Source organism: Spinacia oleracea, chromosome 5 (assembly GCF_020520425.1).
Source record: "Spinacia oleracea cultivar Varoflay chromosome 5, BTI_SOV_V1, whole genome shotgun sequence".
Taxonomy (NCBI): Eukaryota; Viridiplantae; Streptophyta; class Magnoliopsida; order Caryophyllales; family Amaranthaceae; genus Spinacia; species Spinacia oleracea.
Window position 1 is genome coordinate 33,356,965 of NC_079491.1, and position 8,567 is coordinate 33,365,531.

An 8,567-nucleotide genomic window follows, 5' to 3' on the forward strand; every position below is an offset into this window, starting at 1 on the left:
TCATACGTTATTTTCTTTACCCGAGGGCTCGTTTTAATACTGCATATTAACAAGGTTGTCGTCACATTGTTAGAACAATGACGTATTATATTATATCTTAATAGTAATAGTACTTTTGGGAGATAGTACCTCTCGGGAAGCATTATTTTAGAAGCATTCCTTTCATGGTGTATTTTCCGATATGGATACCACTCTTTTTTTTAAAAGCGCCTAATACATCCCATATTAGTAGTAGGGAGACTAGTGGTTGTAAAATATCAGTTTCAAGATCAGAAGAGAGAACATAATAAACAAAAGTACGTTTATCATTTATGTCTAATACATGAACCTTCTTTTCTAAACAGATCGAAAGACGTTATCTCAAAACTTACACCTTGGTAAGTATCATTTGTAAGTATCATTTATTGATACTGTACAAGGGAATCATATCAGTTATTTGCAGTAAGGAATCACTCAACCGATTTACGGATGCAAGTTCATCAAAAAATGTGACTTGAAAACTGTCTCTGCAGCTTTTCAATTTAATTGCTCGTAAAAGAGCATGTGATGTACTTCACATACCACCTAACCACACCTAATATATCATTTGATGTATCATGATTTTACAAATCAATGGTTTATCAAACAAATTTGTTTTGTCCTTATTAGTTTAGGGGAAGGGGAATGTACAGGTGTAGATTTTTTCATTTTGGTCTTAATGTAGTTTGTCTTTTAGGTAGGTAGTTAGATTAAGTTTGTTTTAATTTTTTGTCTTTTTTCTTTTGTTTTCCTTTTTTTTTTAATATTTGGGGGGGGGGGGTACGTGGGTTTGGTTTAGGATTAGGTTTGTTTAATTTTTTTTTTTTTTTTTTTTCTTTTGCTATTTGTTTTATTAGTTAGTTTATTGCTTTATCTTAATTTGGTTAGTTTAGATAGTTAATAAATTAGGTAGTTAATAAATTAGTAACTAATTTTATATTAGTTAATAGTTTACTTTTTTGTTAAGTCATTTTTGCATTGTTTTGTTGTAATTAGTCGGTCTCGTATGTTGGTATTGTTACGTTAGTAGTAAGTAATGTTAAATTTGTTAGTTTGTTAAGGCGAAACTTTTAACCCGGTCATGGTACGTTATTATTCCGGGTCCTATGAATTGGAGTTTTTATCTTTTTCGGGTACACACTCATAGTAACATATAAATTTGTACGACCCTAGACATTTACACAAAACACCTTAAGTAGTGATATTGGATAAGGGATAGACACATAATTTTTGCGTGTCGTTACACATAACAAACTTGAATTAAGTTATTGTTAGCGTGTTGACGTATTATACGGTAGAATCAAAGTATATTATACAATACGGAATACGGAGTACTCCTTTATAAAAGGAGATTACCCCTATACAATTCACCACTTACCACTTATTTCTTATCTCCACCTTATCCAAAAAACATCAAAATCTTCCATTTTCACGGCACCCATGGCTCCCAACAACCAAGATCAGCCACCTCCTTCTCCTTTCGATGAGCATTTTCGGATGCTAACTTTGTATTTGAACTTGCTCATGGCGTTATTTGTGCTACTAGTGGCGCTCGTGGTTTTCATAATTATGAACAAGTGAAGCTTGGAGGTTTCCGGCACGAAATGCGCACGATTCGATTTGTGCTTCGATTTTTTGCTATTTTGGTAGATTAGAAGTACACATTGTAAGGATTTTGGGCATTTAATTAAAACGTCTTTGTTTTATTGTTAATATTTTCGGACTTTTAATTACTACCGTTGTTACTCCTTAAATCGTCTTACCATTACCGCCGAGGTAATGAACAAAGAAACTCGAGCAAAAATTATATAAAAAAAAAATATTTTCCTTGACAGAGGATCATACAAAATTGGGGATCAAAATTTGATGTCTACAGTAGCACCAACTGAACATCAAAACAAAGCTGAACACTCCGGAGCAGTGCAAACAACCTCACCATCTACCTCTGCAGCCCAGGCTTAGAACAGACACAAAAAGTATCAGCATAACAAAGGCCTAATAGAAGAAGAACCGTAGCAGCACAACAACACAGAATAACATTGAACACTTTTTATTACCAGGCCATTGCATTTCTCATAATAGTCAAAAGAGTTCACGACCAGGCAACCATGCAACCGATATTGGTTTAAGAAGGAAGGTACTGCCAAAATCAAGTGGAACCGATATTGGTTCTATTGCTCGATGGTTCTTTACTTTTGAACTAAATTTATTTACTTTTATGAGTTATTTATCTACTTCTAAATTGTAAAGGAAAATCATGTAAAATTATATTAGAGCAAAGAGATTAACTATATTTTTATTTTTATTTCAATTGATGATAATGAAATAGAAAACAATTTTAATTTACTTTTGTATCGATGCTATTTACCTTTACGATAGTTTTTGGGCTATACAGACTCGGCTTTGCAAGCGAAGGAAATTGCGAGTCTTAAAGGCCCGAAATTGACTGTTAACAGGAACATGACTTCACTTAGGGTTCTCTCGGACTCGTACCTACCGGTGGAGATGCTAAGGGATGCAGGGCTAGTTCATATCAGGCTACACTGGACGATCCAGGAGATTCACTCAATTGGGCAAGGTTTAGGATATTGCGGCGTTAATTACCAAAGTTCAAAGGGCTCTAGGGTAGCAGCCTCACTCTCTCACTACTACAACTTCTGCTACTCTTGTTTCTTTTTCTAATCCTTTGTAGTATCTTGTTCTTTAGGCTAAAAAAAACTCCAGTTTTGTTTTATAATTTGTTTAAGAGTTTTTTTATTTACTTTCCATCTTTTTTAATTTACTTTTGAGTTTTTTTAATTTACTTTTCAGCTTTTTTTAATTTACTTTTCAGTAAACCTATGTAGAATTTGAAATTTTGAACCTACATACATGTGCAATGACACACTGCTCTACCATTTGAGCTAATAGGTCTTTTTTTGAAAAAAATTTAACAAAAAATTACGATTGAACTTCCATTATTATTAACTTTACTTTTTGAGCGATTTAGTTTACTTTTGCACATTTCTTGTTTACTTAGACATTTGAATCCAATTGACTTACTTAATAACCTAATTTGAGCATCATCACAATTTTAATCATTGTATTCAAGTATCAGGTTTTAATGGTGGCTTTCTTCTTGCTAGTTGATACTTATTGTTCTGCATAACTGTTTTAAAGACCAAGTTTTACATACAGATTGATCGATATTTAGTTTACTTAAGAGAGCTTAACTTTACATTAACACAATTTTAGTTAACTTTAACATCTTCACGGATTTACTTCTGATCTTAATTGATTTACTTTTACCAAACTTCGATCTACTTTTGAAATAAGAGAAATTTATACTTGATGAGAGATTCTAAAAAACTCAAAAGCAGACCAACAACATAGCAAAGAAAAACCATGCTACAAAACAGTCCCTAGAAGACCAAAATATACACCCAGCAGGCAACAACTAAACAACTAACCCAACAATCAAGGTCGGACTACTCAGGCATAATAAGAAGAAACTACAACTGCAACCTTATTGAACAAACCAACTTGCTACACCACCAAATAACATTCAACAACCAAACCAAAAGCACACCAGAACCAGCCAACCATCTCCCACCCACACCAACCCAACACTTGAACTCCTTCACGATAAAGCAAACAAGCTGCATCACCTAACAAAAAGAACACAACTGTAGAACACAAGAAAACAGGTTGTAGAGAACTCCAGTCCAAACGACATTAGGCCCACCACAAGAACAAATCAACTATCCACCAAGAAACATAAGGCAACACTTGCAGCAGTTTGTTGTTGATTTACTTTTAGAGAGGTTTTGTTTACTTTCATAGAGATTTTGTTTACTTTCATAGAGATTTGGTTTACTTTGTAGAACAAATCAACAGATCCAATCCAAAACCAGTTAAATCAATGACAGAAAATTAAATCAACGAATTTAAGTAATATTTTAGGCTTTGATCTCAAAATCAGTTCGCAAAGTTTCCAAAATCCGCACAAAAAACCCATCCACACAAATTTCTCATGAATTCAATCAAAAGTTCGTCCACAACATCTCTAAAATTCCGCAAATTCAAGCTCCAAAATTTCTAAAATAATTAGACCTAGAAAATCAGATAAAATTCATCTGACCTAATTTTAGCAAAAACATAAGAAATTGTGAGTAGTACATGATTTAGACATCCAATTTGCAGATTCATGTGAAGATATTTGAACGTTGCACGACATACTTCGATTTTGCTTCCACGAACTCTAAAATTTTATGAATATTTCGAGTAATTGCATTTCGGGGAGAGAGAAAGTTGGATACGGTATGAGGACTGAGGAGAGAGAAACATGTGTTTTTTGAAACAAAAACAGTGCGGGTTGGATTGCTTTGAGATTTAATCTCATCCGTCGATTTTTGTTAAATCTAACGGTTCACATAGGTTCTCATTATAGGGGAGGTTCATTTACATATATATATATATATATATATATATATATATATAAGTAAGGAATTGACTTATGTAATAGAGTTGATCATCTAAGACCAGGGGCGAAATTAGGGGGGCTGGCGGGGGCCATGCCCCCCCCCATGATATGTTTATATATTAAATATGTATTAGAATTAGAGGTGGAAATCGGGTCGGGTTGGGTCAGGTTCGTGTTCGGGTCAAACATAAACGGGTTGAAAATCTCCAACATGAACCTGATCTGTTTAAGTAATCGGGTTGAAAATCTAAACCCTAACCTGATCTGCTCCTTATCGGGTCAACCCAAACCTGATCTGCTCAACCTGATTTATTTTCACTTGAATTTTTACAAATAGCTTAACCCATTTAACTTGCTTATTTTGGGTCAACCCGAACCCATTTAACATATTTAACCTGCTTGTTTCGATACAAGAATATTAATCAAGCTTTTTTCATTAGATCTGGAAATAACGATGGTGTTTAACATCAACATAAAACCAAAACAAAAGTGCAGGATTAAATATTAAAATTATATTACAACAAAATCAAACAATCAATTAAAACTTAAATAGTAAGAAAAATATCTAAAAATCTAAAATGTAGTGTGTTGCATCCTCCATTCGTAGCTTTGTGATAACGGGATGCCAAAATTTCGTTGAATAAATACACCTGCACACAGAACATAACAAAAGATAATAATATTAGCATTTTTATAAATAAAACGGAAACAAAAATTAGATCGGGGAAATACAAATCCACGAAATTATTCATTCATAAAATCATACAAATCGACGAAAATATACTTACATAAACATTCAAATCAAGAAAATTACTCTAAAGTCAATTAATAATCCAAAAAAACTGTTGATTTTAAGATGCAAAACCATGCATTACTCTTCAAATAAATAAAATAGATATGCAAATCCTCAAAGTATACTAGAATTAACATATAATGATGTATAAATTAAAATAAAGACATATATCATTCTTGAACATAAATCGAGAATAAAATCGAAAAAATATAAAACATTAGCATAAATAAAATCGAGAAAAACAAAATCGAAAATATCAACATATACAAAATCGAATATAAAAAAAAGTAGCATAAATTAGCATATAAAAATCGAAAAAAAAATAGCATAAATCAGAGAAAGAACACAGCAAATGAATAAAGAGTGAAGAACATTACCGAGTGAATGAAGAGGAACCGAAGAATTGAGCCGTTGAGCAGAGGATGAGAGATTGAGAAGAACCGGGAAGCGGCGCTTATGTTTTTAGAGAGAGAGAGAGAGAGAGAGTCTGAGAGAGTCTGAGAGTGCAATTAGGGTTAGTAAGTTTGTAGTGCATCATAATTTAGTGTAAAGGAAAGTAATTTTGGGCTTGGCCCATTATTGCATCAAAGGAGCTGCGCTGTATTCTTTTTTTTGTTTTAACAAAAATTTCGTTCTTTCTACACTAAATTTTGTTTTAAACCTTTTTTTTTATTATTATTATACTTTTTCCAGGTTATCAGGTCGGGTTGACCCGACCTGATTTTGACCCATATAAATAATCGGGTTACACAGGTTGATTTCGGGTTGAGATTTTTAACCCAAACCTAACCCATTTAACTTCAGGTCGGGTTCGTGTCGACCCATTTAATTAATCGGGTTGAAAATCTCAACCCAAACCCGCTATTTTCAGTTCGGGTCGGGTTATCAGGTCGGGTCAGCTTTTGCCAGCCCTAATTAGAATAACACATGTGTCATGGTTATTTTACCTTAAAATATAGAGGTTGTTGGAGGTACAAGGTTCGAATCTTGACTCCTTCAGTTTTTTATTTTATTTTTGTTTTTCATTGTTAAAATAATTATAAGTTAAGTTTCGACCCCCCATATATATAGTTTCTGGTTCAGCCCCTGACTAAGACTAAGGTATTGAGCGGCGGTGTAGGATCAAATCCCAAAGATAGTAAGTCTTTTCTTTCTTACTTATGAAGAAAAGCCTTTTTCAAAGATTCTATATAAATCTCGATATGAAACCGAGATAGTTACCTTGCGGAAAATATGAAGGATAGGGGTAAATACTTGTGCTTTCTTCTTTTGCAGGTGGGAGAAAAGATAAAACTGAAACTTATTTTTAATTAAATCAAAATGAAAGTTTGAAACTCATCTGATTAACCTCTTTTGGTTCCTCCGAACAGTAGAATAAAAATCAGAAATCTATGAACAAAAAGAAATCGCATTCGGTTTAATAGGACACCATAAAGAATTGGTTGCGAAGCCGTATGAGGTAGGAAACTCTCAAGTACGGTTCTAAGGGAAGGAATTGACCTTATTCCTATTCCGACGGGGGGAGAAAAAGCCATTCTACAGGGAGATTCTGAAATTGCGGAGACTTGGTTCGATTAAGCCACTGAGTATTGGAAACATGCTCTAATGCTTACTCCTGGGAATTATATTGAAGCGCATAGTTGGTTGAAGATCACGTGGCGTTTCGAATAAAAGAAAAAATTGTTATTTTTTATAATTCTTTTTCTTTTTGGTCTATTAGTCAAATAAAATGGAATCATTCTTCGAGAAAGAACAACCAATTAAAAAAATTCTTCTATTCGTTCTCAAATCATTCTGATTTGTCTGGTATTTCGTAGGGATAAAGAATACAGAGCTAGAATATAGAATAGATTTATTTCTTTTCGTCTATTAGCTATTAATACAAATAAATAAATTACTATTTTAAATAAAAAAAATATATTTTAGAATAATCAATAATAGATAGAAATATTATTTATTATTCTAAAATACTAAATCTAAGTTGCACAAAAAAAAATCATTTTTATTTTAAAAAACCTAAAAAGGGCTTTGAATAAAAAAAAGGTTTGTTGAGAGCCACACGTCTATGTCATAATAGATCCGAAAACTTGCCCTGGATCGACTTACAGATCATAATTTCTCTAGTAAATAACTAAAAAAAGATAGAGAGATGGGAGATAGAAGTGAAAGAAATAAATTTTAAGTATCTCTCCGAGGTTCACCAATTATTTGAATGTTGGCAGGTCTCTTTGTATGTCTTTTCCGGAAAGAGGAGGACTCAATGATTATTCGTTCGTCGGTACCAGAAGTAAAATATTTTGTAGATAGGGATCCTGTAAAAACTTCGTTTGAGGCATGGGCCAAACTTGGTCATTTTTCAAGAACAATAGCTAAGGGCCCTGATGAAGGAAATAATGCCCTTGGTCCAAGTATGCATTCAATACTAAGTCTAATAAATGCGGTTCAGTATTAATTAATTATGCAAGTTAATAATTCAGTGAGATCAAGTGAGATGTATGCCTAGCTAGAGGCCGCTTCAGCTTGAGTGGAATTAATAATATTAATCCACAGCTTACTCTTGACTGAACCCGTAGGGTCACACAAATATTACGTGAACGGATCAAGTATTTAAGTGAATTAAATACTCTATTTATTAATATTCGGAATCGACGGATCTCGGTTCCAGTGGGAGCTGAAATCGTCAAAAGGCAAAATATGAATACTCGGGAAATGATGATATGGATCATAACGGAAATATGGATCATAACGGAAATATAAATATTATCCAAGTCGTTGATGTTGCCGGAAACGAAAACATGGTACGTATCGGAAAATATAATCGGAAATAGAAATATTGCCGGAATCGGAAATATTGCCGGAAACGGAAATATTACCGGAATTGGAAATATTGTCGGAATCGGAAATATTAAATATTTGTTTGAATCGGAAATAAATTCCGGAATCGGAAATATTAAATATTGTTCGAATCGAAAATGAATTCCGGAATCGAAAAACGAATCGGAAGCGCGACGTACGAAACGATCGACGGACGAGCTTGCTAGACGCAAGGCCCAGCACGAAACCAGGCCCAAGCGCCTAGCGAAGCCCGCACGCGCAAGCAAGAAGCAAGGCAGGCCCAGCGCTCAAGCGAGTGAGGCAGGCCCAGCGAGCAGCGCCCAACGATGGGCCGCGTGCTGCCAGTGCCCAGCCTTGGGCCGAGCCGAGCACCAACGCCCTTGTGGGTTGCGTGGCTGCAAAGCTTCGTACGACCAAGTCCTTGGTCGTTTAGGATTGCTTGCTTAATATCGTTTTCCT

At 34.2% G+C, this 8,567-nt stretch overlaps 1 long non-coding RNA gene across 1 annotated transcript; it reads right to left on the reverse strand.

The window, feature by feature from the left end:
• Positions 1-4,888: 4,888 nt before the first annotated feature.
• On the reverse strand, positions 4,889-5,906 carry LOC110796053 (uncharacterized). The gene is made up of 2 exons (XR_002535505.2): positions 5,651-5,906; positions 4,889-5,130 (listed from the first exon to the last, which is right to left on the reverse strand). It is a non-coding gene; the product is annotated as an uncharacterized lncRNA (long non-coding RNA).
• Between the last annotated feature and the right edge of the window lie 2,661 nt (positions 5,907-8,567).